Source organism: Aedes aegypti, chromosome 3 (genome assembly GCF_002204515.2).
Source record: "Aedes aegypti strain LVP_AGWG chromosome 3, AaegL5.0 Primary Assembly, whole genome shotgun sequence".
NCBI lineage: Eukaryota > Metazoa > Arthropoda > Insecta > Diptera > Culicidae > Aedes > Aedes aegypti.
In genome coordinates this window covers 223,295,113-223,309,606 of record NC_035109.1, presented here as the reverse complement: position 1 = coordinate 223,309,606, position 14,494 = coordinate 223,295,113, and the positions used below count along the sequence as shown (strand labels likewise).

Here is a 14,494-nt window from a genome sequence, read left to right as displayed (position 1 = left end):
AATGACATATTTCAGACGAATTTTGGACAAAATATTGCTATTAATAAACTGACATATATGCGTTCAACAGAGTAGCATCAGTGTTTGACTTTTATTTTGTTGTACATTCAATCCACCGTACTTTCACGGAAATACTCACTCAAAGACTTGTTTGACTGTTGTTACTTGTTTTGATATTACATATCTACTAAGTTACTAGCCATCATTGGGCTTACATATCTTATTCTATAGATACATTTTCGACCGCCAGTCGCGCATGCATGTGAACATCACTTTTATTAGGAACCAATTTGTGACCAATAGTCGCGATAGCAAGTGTACACCACCATTGCATAGAACAAATATACGACCACCAGTCGAGCTTACAGCATCAATAATACTTGCTAGGAACAAGTATACGACCACCAGTCGAGTTAACAACATCAATAGCAGTTACTATGAACAAGTATGTGACCACCAGTCGCGGTAGCAAGTGTACACCACCATTGCATAGAACAAATATACGACCACCAGTCGAGCTTACAACATCAATAATACTTGCTAGGAACAAGCATACGACCACCAGTCGAGTTAACAACATCAATAGCAGTTACTATGAACAAGTATGCGACCACCAGTCGCGGTAGTAAGTATACACCACCATTGCTTAGAACAAATATGCGACCACCAGTCGCGCTAGCAATATCAATAACATTGATTGCTAGGAACAAGTATGCGACCACCACATATTCATTGCAACCCTCTGTCGCGTTAAAGACAACCAAATACCAAACCAAATGCAACCACCAATCGCGGCAATAATATTTTTTTAATTACAACCACCAGTCACGTTAAGGACATTTTTTTTGCATTGCATAAACCAATTGTGTTAAGGGCATTTTTTCCATAGCAACCACCAGTCGCGTTAAGGATATTTTTTTCAAACATGTTTTTATTTTTTTTAACATGGCATTTATTTAGAAATAATAATGAATTAAGTAGATTTGAATAGTTTGGATCTCACCGGTTATCGACACAAAATTCACAAATTTCACCGATTCAGTATGCTTCACACTTAACTTGTTCGTTAAACATTACGGGATACACAATGTACTGAAGCAAATAGGAAAGAAAACAATCATGTGCATTATTGGTCAAATTTGACCAAAACATCGATAATACTGAATCGATTAAAATTCGATTCGTCCTTTGTATCGATTTTATTTAAATCGATTCGATTTCTTCACTCGTAAGCATATTTACAAGAACAACGACTCAAAATAAGATCAAATCCCTTGTATTAGGATTTCATGTTGTTTCAACATCAAAAAATCGATTAATTGGAACGAAAAATCTTCTTTTGGAACACTAATTCAAAATCGCCCATGGTTAGGAATATTTGCACACACATTCATTTTTCACTCTATTTTATTTTATTGAAATTATTTTGTTTTTATTTGAAAGCAGGAGAGATAAGATAGATCATCACAGAAGAAACGATTAAATGCTCACATACAACCAAAGCGAAGTTTTATTATTATTTATATAGAAATTTGCACAGTTGATAAATGTTACGGGAGTTTTTTTTTCGATTGAAATTACTAATTGATAAGTTATACAAATTGATTAATATTCATGAAAACCACTACAGTCGACTCTCCACATCTCGATGTTCTATATCTCGATATCTCTCCCTATGTCGATGATTTCTTCGGCCCCTTCAGTCTGCATACATTTTCTCTCTCCATATCTCGATATCCTCTATATCTCGATGTATTCCTGATTGATTTTCGTTCTCGATGTCCTCTCCGTATGTCGATATGCCCATTATCAAAGGTTACTAGACCCGATTTTATTTAATCAAAACAGTTCTGGAACACGAGGTGACGTCTGCTTGTTTGTTATTTTCCTGGCAACGAAGTAGATTTCAATCTAGTATTCACTAAAAGTGCATTCTTTGTCTCGATCTCTCCCTATCTCGATGGTCCCTTCGATATCGAGATGTGGAGAGGCGACTGTAATAACTTTAACACTTCACTTCTCACATTATTTTACAAATTATACTTAATTATACGATATTTTTTTATACACGTTTTGTACGGATATGTTCAATTGATTTCTGCAAAAAATAGTTCAGTACCTAACGTTATTCTTTTTCCGTTCAACCTATGCAGAAAATAGGTCCTTGATAAAAGCAGAATGCGCACTTCATAACTTAGATGAATCAGCTCGAAATGATCATAATCTTTGAATCGGAAAAAATAGATGAAACACTTTCTATTACATTCAAATATTTTCATCGAAGCAATCTGTTTGAATTCAAATGCAAAACAAAATATTCACTTCAAAGCCTGCATCGCGCAACTCAAATAGTTGAGGTGATGCTGGTGTTCAATAAGAGCAACAACAAGAACAGAGAGAAACATTGCTGCTTCAGCGAGTAGTGAAGCGGCTAATGCATATTAATGTCATATTTCCTCTTCAATCAGTTTTCTATTATTCATAGAAAATACTACATTGCTGTTTACTTACAGATGCCTTTTTATCAGATTCAAACTTCACTCCACAATCACTCTGAATACATATTTTCACACGCGGTTTAAGAAGCACTCGACACAAACACATTTCCTAGTGGACACTCCCGCTTACTATCGAATCCAGGCTCTCCAGGAAAAACGAAAATTTATTTAAAATTCTGGCAGGATCGCCAAATGTGAAGCTCAGAATCGTTGTTGGCAAGCGGGAGCACCACGAAGAACCTTGCATTCCATTCTGACATTACTATAGGAGTGAGGCGTCGAAGTTGTGCCATGCCTACTAGATCGTTTGATGTCCGATCCGATGTTACATTCTCGTAGTTCTTTCAACAGGCTATTGATTGTCAACCATCATAACAGGGTTGGAAGACAAGATCTATGACAATGTTCATTCAGTACCACACACATAGTAGTCTCGACTCAATAGCATTCTATTTCAATCCGTGACACTCACCTTACAACACAGTGTGGTCAAAAGTACAATGCCAAACTTGTCAAATCAAGAATGCTTCTAGTCATAAATGCTGCAACTGTGGTTAATCAAACCGAAAATATTTTCTTGTGTGGTGATGTTGACTATGTTCTGTTAGAGTTAACAGATTAGTGTAGTCGGTTGAAAATCGTTGGTGCAGTTCTTAATTTTACCATGGATTCAGTAGTTTCTACAATAAAATTCATTTCAGTGTGGCAAAAATGTGCGCAATTTATATAGAAATTTGCACAGTTGATAAATGTTACGGGAGTTTTTTTTTCGATTGAAATTACTAATTGATAAGTTATACAAATTGATTAATATTCATGAAAACCACTACAGTCGACTCTCCACATCTCGATGTTCTATATCTCGATATCTCTCCCTATGTCGATGATTTCTTCGGCCCCTTCAGTCTGCATACATTTTCTCTCTCCATATCTCGATATCCTCTATATCTCGATATCTCTTTATCTCGATGTATTCCTGATTGATTTTCGTTCTCGATGTCCTCTCCGTATGTCGATATGCCCATTATCAAAGGTTACTAGACCCGATTTTATTTAATCAAAACAGTTCTGGAACACGAGGTGACGTCTGCTTGTTTGTTATTTTCCTGGCAACGAAGTAGATTTCAATCTAGTATTCACTAAAAGTGCATTCTTTGTCTCGATCTCTCCCTATCTCGATGGTCCCTTCGATATCGAGATGTGGAGAGGCGACTGTAATAACTTTAACACTTCACTTCTCACATTATTTTACAAATTATACTTAATTATACGATATTTTTTTATACACGTTTTGTACGGATATGTTCAATTGATTTCTGCAAAAAATAGTTCAGTACCTAACGTTATTCTTTTTCCGTTCAACCTATGCAGAAAATAGGTCCTTGATAAAAGCAGAATGCGCACTTCATAACTTAGATGAATCAGCTCGAAATGATCATAATCTTTGAATCGGAAAAAATAGATGAAACACTTTCTATTACATTCAAATATTTTCATCGAAGCAATCTGTTTGAATTCAAATGCAAAACAAAATATTCACTTCAAAGCCTGCATCGCGCAACTCAAATAGTTGAGGTGATGCTGGTGTTCAATAAGAGCAACAACAAGAACAGAGAGAAACATTGCTGCTTCAGCGAGTAGTGAAGCGGCTAATGCATATTAATGTCATATTTCCTCTTCAATCAGTTTTCTATTATTCATAGAAAATACTACATTGCTGTTTACTTACAGATGCCTTTTTATCAGATTCAAACTTCACTCCACAATCACTCTGAATACATATTTTCACACGCGGTTTAAGAAGCACTCGACACAAACACATTTCCTAGTGGACACTCCCGCTTACTATCGAATCCAGGCTCTCCAGGAAAAACGAAAATTTATTTAAAATTCTGGCAGGATCGCCAAATGTGAAGCTCAGAATCGTTGTTGGCAAGCGGGAGCACCACGAAGAACCTTGCATTCCATTCTGACATTACTATAGGAGTGAGGCGTCGAAGTTGTGCCATGCCTACTAGATCGTTTGATGTCCGATCCGATGTTACATTCTCGTAGTTCTTTCAACAGGCTATTGATTGTCAACCATCATAACAGGGTTGGAAGACAAGATCTATGACAATGTTCATTCAGTACCACACACATAGTAGTCTCGACTCAATAGCATTCTATTTCAATCCGTGACACTCACCTTACAACACAGTGTGGTCAAAAGTACAATGCCAAACTTGTCAAATCAAGAATGCTTCTAGTCATAAATGCTGCAACTGTGGTTAATCAAACCGAAAATATTTTCTTGTGTGGTGATGTTGACTATGTTCTGTTAGAGTTAACAGATTAGTGTAGTCGGTTGAAAATCGTTGGTGCAGTTCTTAATTTTACCATGGATTCAGTAGTTTCTACAATAAAATTCATTTCAGTGTGGCAAAAATGTGCGCAATTTATATAGAAATTTGCACAGTTGATAAATGTTACGGGAGTTTTTTTTTCGATTGAAATTACTAATTGATAAGTTATACAAATTGATTAATATTCATGAAAACCACTACAGTCGACTCTCCACATCTCGATGTTCTATATCTCGATATCTCTCCCTATGTCGATGATTTCTTCGGCCCCTTCAGTCTGCATACATTTTCTCTCTCCATATCTCGATATCCTCTATATCTCGATATCTCTTTATCTCGATGTATTCCTGATTGATTTTCGTTCTCGATGTCCTCTCCGTATGTCGATATGCCCATTATCAAAGGTTACTAGACCCGATTTTATTTAATCAAAACAGTTCTGGAACACGAGGTGACGTCTGCTTGTTTGTTATTTTCCTGGCAACGAAGTAGATTTCAATCTAGTATTCACTAAAAGTGCATTCTTTGTCTCGATCTCTCCCTATCTCGATGGTCCCTTCGATATCGAGATGTGGAGAGGCGACTGTAATAACTTTAACACTTCACTTCTCACATTATTTTACAAATTATACTTAATTATACGATATTTTTTTATACACGTTTTGTACGGATATGTTCAATTGATTTCTGCAAAAAATAGTTCAGTACCTAACGTTATTCTTTTTCCGTTCAACCTATGCAGAAAATAGGTCCTTGATAAAAGCAGAATGCGCACTTCATAACTTAGATGAATCAGCTCGAAATGATCATAATCTTTGAATCGGAAAAAATAGATGAAACACTTTCTATTACATTCAAATATTTTCATCGAAGCAATCTGTTTGAATTCAAATGCAAAACAAAATATTCACTTCAAAGCCTGCATCGCGCAACTCAAATAGTTGAGGTGATGCTGGTGTTCAATAAGAGCAACAACAAGAACAGAGAGAAACATTGCTGCTTCAGCGAGTAGTGAAGCGGCTAATGCATATTAATGTCATATTTCCTCTTCAATCAGTTTTCTATTATTCATAGAAAATACTACATTGCTGTTTACTTACAGATGCCTTTTTATCAGATTCAAACTTCACTCCACAATCACTCTGAATACATATTTTCACACGCGGTTTAAGAAGCACTCGACACAAACACATTTCCTAGTGGACACTCCCGCTTACTATCGAATCCAGGCTCTCCAGGAAAAACGAAAATTTATTTAAAATTCTGGCAGGATCGCCAAATGTGAAGCTCAGAATCGTTGTTGGCAAGCGGGAGCACCACGAAGAACCTTGCATTCCATTCTGACATTACTATAGGAGTGAGGCGTCGAAGTTGTGCCATGCCTACTAGATCGTTTGATGTCCGATCCGATGTTACATTCTCGTAGTTCTTTCAACAGGCTTTTGATTGTCAACCATCATAACAGGGTTGGAAGACAAGATCTATGACAATGTTCATTCAGTACCACACACATAGTAGTCTCGACTCAATAGCATTCTATTTCAATCCGTGACACTCACCTTACAACACAGTGTGGTCAAAAGTACAATGCCAAACTTGTCAAATCAAGAATGCTTCTAGTCATAAATGCTGCAACTGTGGTTAATCAAACCGAAAATATTTTCTTGTGTGGTGATGTTGACTATGTTCTGTTAGAGTTAACAGATTAGTGTAGTCGGTTGAAAATCGTTGGTGCAGTTCTTAATTTTACCATGGATTCAGTAGTTTCTACAATAAAATTCATTTCAGTGTGGCAAAAATGTGCGCAAAGTGCAGTGATGCCATCAATGGTATTGATTATGTTGTATGTCGTGGATATTGCGGGGCAACTTTTTACTTGAACAACTGTTCCGGTGGTGTTACACGTGCAATGCTCTCGTATTTCACAACACACAGAAAGAATATATTCAGGATGTGTGATAATTGCGCTAATCTTTTCGAAAATGCTCATTTTCGGGCTATTTCTACTCGTGCTGATGAACAGTTTCCACTGTCTACGTTAGCTACTGCGATCTCTGAGCTTCGGAATGAGATCAAACAAATCAATGCGAAACCATCACCTCAATTATTGACGTTCAATAACAACGCTTGGCCTTCGCTAGATTGGCGCCGACCCAGTAAACGATTGCGTAATCGTGACACCGCAACAAGGGCTTCTGAGACATGTTCCGCAAATTCGAGGACTGCGCTCAAAAATGTCGATTTCCATTGAAATCCAGAAGGCCTATGACTCCGTTATTCCATCCACAAGACACATCGCCTGCCATCACCCCCGTTATGGATCTAAGCTAGAAATTGAAATCTTCATGTCAAAACAGCCCTCTTCGATGCAAACATCGTTCGCTAATCAACCTTCACCGGGATGCATACCTGCCAGTTGTATGGAAGCCCCAAGTCCCCTCATCACAGTCGAGCTTCTCCTGCCAGCGACCCTCAGTCATCCCGGTCAAGTACCCATACGTTTTGATCAATTCTCTGCCTGAGTTATCTGATCTTCACAGACATCATTTGAGAAATAGAGACAACGCTTCACATCAATCAGTGGATAATTATTCATTACATTCAACTCAACCGGGATGCATGCCTGCCAGCCTTATGGAAGCCCCGATTCCCCTCCCCACAGTCGAGCTCCTACTGCCAGCGACCCACAGTCATCCCAGTCCTGTGTGTGAGGTTGGAGGAGGGGTCTTCCAAACTCCGAATGCAGGCAAGTATTCATCTGATATAAACAATTCGCATGCTGAATTTTTCAACATTCGTAGTTTTTCATCGTATGCCGATAGCAACTCTATACATCACTCAGCAATGAACCGACAACTCAGTCAAAACAATAGAAATATTAGTAGTAGAACGCTAGTAGCGCTGTTGTCACAAAACAGATTTTAATTATTCTTACCTTTAATTATGGTTTTTCATTGTTCAATGCCTTGTCGTTGTTTATGTTTTTATATAATTAATAATAATAATAAATAATTTGACACTTTGATGCCCGGTACTCAGGCTAGATGTTGGTAACACGAACAGCAGCGACATTAGCATTTTTAGGTTAATGTCAAAACCAATCCCTGCATAAGGAAATCCATGAGACAGCTGCGATCAGCTGATTTTTTTGTTTACCATGTGCTTTTGACGTTTCGTTTTTTGTTTTTTTTTTACTTTTTGATTATAAAGGAAAATGTAAAGCCCCGATGACACTCGCATGATTTATTTACTCTTTCATTTCGGGTGCATTCACACTTTTAGCCGTCAGTCCTATCACGAAAAGTCCTCATGGATAGCCTTATTCCCCGACGACGTGATGAAATACAGTCACCTCCACATCTCGATATCGAAGGGACCATCGAGATAGGGAGAGATCGAGACAAAGAACAAATTGGTGATGAATACTAGATTGAAAAACACTCCATTACCAAGAAAGTAATACACAAACAATCGTCATTTTGCGCTCCTAATTTGTTTTGAATCCCAAAACTTTGGTCTAGTAACCTTCGATATTGGTCATATCGACATACGGAGAGAAAATTGAGAACGAAAAATCAACAGAAACACATCGAGATATGGAGATATCGAGATAAGGAGGATATCGAGAATGGAGAGTGAAAATGTATGCAGCATGAAATCATCGACATAGGGAGAGTTATCGAGATGTAGAACATCGAGATGTGGAGAGTCGACTGTATTATCAAAATGTTCGAGGGCTGAGAACAAAACTGGATGACTTCTACACCGCCGTGAACAGCTCTTCGTACGATGTCCTTGTACTCACTGAAACGTGGCTAGAGGATGTTATAGAATCTCGGATGCTATTCGACGAAAGGTATACGACGTATCGTTGCGACCGAAATTCATTAACGACTAACAAAAAACGATCCAGTGGAGTGCTAATTGCTGTGCTCAACAAATTCCCTTCGTCAGTAATCCCAGTGTCAGACCTGCCTACAGAGCATATTTGGATCTGCGTTAAGCTTAGTCGATATAGCCTAATTATCGGCGGGATCTATCTACCACCGGATGTGTCAAATGATCATTCTGTGATTCGTCGTCATGTTGCCTGTGTAGAGGAGATTTCGATGTCGATGAAAGACGGTGACAACATTATTATCTTTTGAGACTACAACTTACCATCGTTAAATAATGCCTCGTTTATGGCCGGTACGCTGATCATAAGTACTGTGTAAAAGGATAGGACAAGAAACGGTCAAGGAATGATTCCGCTACCGAAATTACTTGAGCTACACGCTGGTGAGAAGTAGAGCTGATTTCATAACGTTGGTAACGTCTGCTGTGCAAACCAAATGGAGCTGTCCCTTTTCCGTACGGAAAAATGTGACGCTCAATTATTCCGCAAGTAAAAGCGACATTTTGCTCATACTGAATCAGCTGTCAAAATTACTTTGGTAAAAAGTAGAAATTTTACTTGAGCGCTTTACGTTTCAGGTGCATACTACGCATTGAAGCTTGCAGTCAGAGAGTTGTGAACAACCGTCTTTATCGACGTTATGCTAAAAAAGTCGAACGCATGAAATGTACCCCTAAGCAATTTTGGAGCTTTGTGAATTCCAAACGGAAGGATAATGGTTTGCCCTCAGTTATGCATATGGATGACCGCATGGCTAATACTTCTGACGAAAAATGCTTTTTGTTTACTGAGTTCTTCGAATCAGTTTTTGAAAACTCGGACAATAATGTGAGTCATGAGCGTGCCCTAACGCACGTACCGAGGGATGCCATGGACCTTTGCACGAGTTCACTAATTTGACATTTGAGCGGTGCCGTATTCACTAGCTACCATGGTAACGTAAATAACAAGGCACCGCTCTAACGTCAACGACTGAACTCGTGCATTGGTCCATAGACGCTAATACATTCCACATTACTGCGGAGGATCTCACCAAGGCGTTACGCAAGCTCAAGCTTTCCTACGAGCCTGGTCCTGATGAAGTTCCTGCCTGCATCCTTAAGAAACGTTTCACGGGACAAATTGTACCTCTTCTGCACATCTACAAAATGTCAATGCAGCAATGTCGATTTCCAACACTGTGGAAGTCATCGTTCATGTTTCCGGTGCACAAAAAGAATGACAAAAATAATGTCCGAAACTACCGAGGAATCACTTCTTTATGTGCTTGTTAAAAACTGTTGGAAATAGTAGTGTCCAGCTACATGCTTTCTCGTGTAAAACGACTGATGCATGGGTTTTTCCCGGGACGAAATGTTACAACTAACTTAGTGGAATTTTCGTCACTTTGTGTGAGAAATATCGGACGTGGCCAACAGATAGACATTGTTTACACTGATTTGAAAGCAACTTTCGATCGTGTTAGCCATACAATTTTACTGGCAAAGCTAGAGAAACTTGGCTCATAATTGTTTTCCCTTTTCATCAATGATGTCGTCTGAGGACATTTCTGACTGTTACGAGTTACAATCGTTTCTTGACCGGCTTATTGAGTGGTGTGGGGCAAACAAAATGACACTCAGTGTTCCTGAATGCTCTATCATTAGTTTCCATCGTTATAAACAACCGATCATGTTCAGGTATGCGTTCGGTGAAGAATTTCTTTCACGGGTGGACTTTATACGAGACCTGGGCGTTATTCTTGACACCGAATTCACCTTTAAGTCTCATTACGAGGAGATTGTGAAAAAAGCTCGTCGTCACGCCTAGGTACGATTCGAGCGAGCCAATTCGATCAATGATGAACGTTTTCAATCAAATGTATCATAACATAGATTTTATTTAATATTGACGTATATACTCTAACTATGGACCAATGCACGAGTTCATTATTTGACGTTTTAGCGGTGCCGTGTTATTTATGTGACCATGGAAACGAGTGAATTCGGCATCGCTCAAACGTCAAATTAGTGAACTCGTGCATCGGTCCATATGCACGAGTTCACTATTTTGATGTTTGAACGGTGCCGAATTCTCTCGTTTCCATGGTACCATAAATAACACGGCACCGCTAAAACGTCAAAGAACGAACGCGTGCACGAGTTCGCAATTTTTACGTTTGAGCGGTGCAGAATTCACTGGTTTCCATGGCCACTCAAATAACCCGGCACCACTAAAACGTCAAATAGTGAACCCGTGCATAGGTCCATGAGAAGCAGTTTATCTACACTCAAAATAATCCAAACGTCATTATTACGTGAAAACATATGTGGTTTTTTTCCATCGCACTTTTCACGTAGCTCTTACGTTAATCATAGGTAGCCCAGAATGAACGCATGAACTTTTGAACTTCGTCCATTCCACCGGCGCTACAAGTAAGAGCTACGTGGATTTTCCGGTAGCCTTTACGAAGCGTTTCAATAGGACCTAGATGGTTTTGCATTAAATTAACTGAAATATAGACCAACCTTATCTCTAATAGGCTTTGGAAGAAAACTAATTCCCAATTGGAAAACGTAAACAAATATAAAAGATTGTGATATTTTTATATTTAATCTGAGCATTGTGAATCTTGTTTCCCAAATGTTGCGAGTATGTTCTGTTTTGTTGCAGCCTTCGCGTGCAATTGATAGAGGTTATAAATCAGGTGTAAAATATGAAGTAATGCAGGGATTCTTCGGTATTCAAAGCATATTTACCTTAAAATCAATCTAAAGTTTAAAGGGTTTAAAGTTCAGCAGCTTCTGAAGTTCTGCAAAAATCAAGCGGGCGCCATCTTAGGATTTGCGTTCAACACCGAATGTACGTACAATATGCAGATGTCAAAATGAACTTAGGCACCTACGTGAATTTCACGTAAGTGCGATAGATAACCTCAGTAACAATTACCGATTCACTATTTGATGGTTATGAATGGCTTAGTGATCTTTATCTTAGTCAGGTGAAGTGAAGGCAAAATGAATTTGGAATGATCTACGTGATTTTTCACGTAGCAATGACGTTTGGATTTTTTTGAGTGTAGGCATGAGAAGAGACTCGCGAAGACGGTCTGTGTATTTTTTCTGTGATTGCTGAGTTTTTTTCTTATTCCATTCTGTGTTTACATTAATCATGCGCAAGCTGTTCATACCTTCACATGAACATCTCAGCAAAAATATTGCGTTTGCATTACACCGAAGCATAATTAGTTTTTTTAAGTGAAATTTCATGTCAATAACTAGTTTTGTGTTTAGATTTATCAATACCTTTAAAAAAAATTGCTCCGCTGACTGAGGGCTTTTGATAACAGTTTATTTTGAATACAATACTTTTCACTTTTTCAGTCATAAAAACGACTGACTGCATTTGAAGCCAAGACCTGAAAGCCCAGATTCCGTTGGCTTTCAGGTCTAGGCTACTTCTGCTACATGTGCTGTGCTATGAGCCTCTGTACGTGTCATAAATTATTTTGTGCTCATGACTTTTACTGTACGCCGTGTGTTGGTGCTGTCTCGCTCTCTCTAACGAGCAATTTGAAAACAGAACGCACAGTAAAAGTCAAACGTTTTATAGCATGCATAGGCTCATATGCACTGGCCCCTCCCAGAAGAAATCTCGCATAACTTCTGATCTCGCCCTAAGAGCCATTGGTAACCATGTGTGTAGCTCGTTGTTTCTGAGCATTTGAATGGATTTTCATGTTATTTAACAACGCTATGGGAAAGAAAGGATCATTAGCTACCTGCCCGTGATATTGGTTTGGATGCTTATTCTTTCTTTTGTTCAGAAACAACGATCTACACATGTGGCTACCAATGGACCTATGCACGAATTCATTTTTTTGACGTTTGAGTGGTGCCGAATTCACTCGTTGCCATGGTCACGTAAATAACACGGCACCGCTCAAACGTCAAATAATGAACGCGTGCATTAGTTCATGGCTTTTAGGGCGTTATCTCAGAGTATGCGAGAAATATTCTAATGAATACTAACAATGAACCAATGCATGAGTTCACTAATTTGACGTTTGAGCGGTGCCAAATTCACTGGTTGCCATGGTCCCATAAATAACACGGCACCGCTTAAAAGTCAAAAAGTGAACTCGTGCATTGGTCCATACCTACCTTGATGGCTACATTATAGTGTCACGCCATTGCCGGGCGTATAGTAGAGCTCCATCTACGTCGATCTTGGGCGACACTTCTCCAGTTGCTTCAAACGTCTAGGGTCGCCAGGTTTTTTTTCCACTGCGTACAGCCAGCGTATTCGTGGTTCCCTGCTGAATATTATTTTCGCAATTCCATCTTCCGACATTCGCACTAAGTGACCAGCCAATTGTAGTGTGTCGTATTTCACACGCTTTGATAATATTCGCATCTTAAAACACTTGGTACAACTCGTGATTCATGCGTCAGCGCCACACACCATTTTCGAGATTCCCACCGAGTATTGGCACATTATGCTTGAAAACACCGAAGGCTATCCGGTCTGCCTCTTTCGACGTCCACGCTTCGTGCCCTTAGCGAGCTACCTTTATCTCTACCTGTAACCATGTGCTTTTTGGTATAATTAATGGTCAGGCCTGTCTCCCTCTTCAGAGGCACAAAGGCTTTCTACACTGACCTGAGATCGATTCCACACAGGTCGATATCGTCCGCAAAGCCAGCGAGTATACGCTACCGTGTGATAACAGTGCCGTTTCTCTGCACATCAGATATCCCAATAGCACCCATGAATGCAATGTAGAACAGAAAAATTCGATAAGTAGTTCCTCTGAGTATTGTTTGAGAAATCGCTTGAATACCCTGGGAGGAATTCTTGGAAAGATCTCTGAATGTATAATTGAAGAAATCTCTTACGAAATTTCGGAAAAACTTATGGATCCGTCCAGAAATTTTATCATGATTAACCTAAGATTTAATCATATTATCATAGACTATCCCCTTTCATTTAGTAGTTGAGGCTTACAAGGTACTACCAATAATTTGAATAATGTAAGTTTTTTTTTAAATTAAACAATTATTTTATTCTCCTTTATTTGCAGATTGTTTGTTCTAGCACTTTCCACTTGCATTTTTTCCCGTTCAAAGCGTCCAAAGAATTTGTGGTTGGGAAGGCGTCAAGTGTTCCTTAGTGTTGATCCACAACAATTTAGATATTTCAACGTGAAAGGGTATTAAATAACAAACCATCGTCTGCATTTCAAATAAACAACCCGCTTAATTAGTATGTCACAGCTTTCACCCATTGGCAAGGGCAATTTATTTGCCCATGTTTTCAAACACAGCAAAGGGTAAATTTGCAGTATCCCGCCAAAGAAGGTTACAATCCGAGCTTCGAGAATTTTTACTTAAATGCACTTTGGTGTTTGCTTTGAATATAATATTAAAATCGTTGACATAGGCGACAGAGTGGTATTGAAATATGGATGGTAGCCAACGAAGGTGATTAAGTTTTTTGAGTCATAGACATGTTCGAAGCAAAAGAGGTGACAACGAACAGATGACGACCAATCATGCGGAACCGAACATATGGAATCAGCCATTCAAGTAAATTCTTTGCGCCCAGACAACTGTGTAAATTACGGATTTTAAATTACGGACTTTATGTGCCTCATTCGAGATACAAATTTAGTGTGTGTTGCTAATGAAAATATTTTTGGACGGAAACCAAAATCTAGCGAACGTGATGATGAGCAACGTTGAAAGGTTTAAAACCGGACGTAAATCATATGG

General features: G+C 38.8%; 1 long non-coding RNA gene across 1 annotated transcript; it reads left to right on the top strand.

Annotated features, from left to right (window-relative positions):
* The first annotated feature begins 13,473 nt into the window (after positions 1-13,473).
* LOC110677633 lies at positions 13,474-14,480 on the top strand. Its single transcript, XR_002501086.1, has 2 exons — positions 13,474-13,730; positions 13,804-14,480. It is a non-coding gene; the product is annotated as an uncharacterized LOC110677633 (long non-coding RNA).
* The last annotated feature ends 14 nt before the right edge of the window (positions 14,481-14,494 follow it).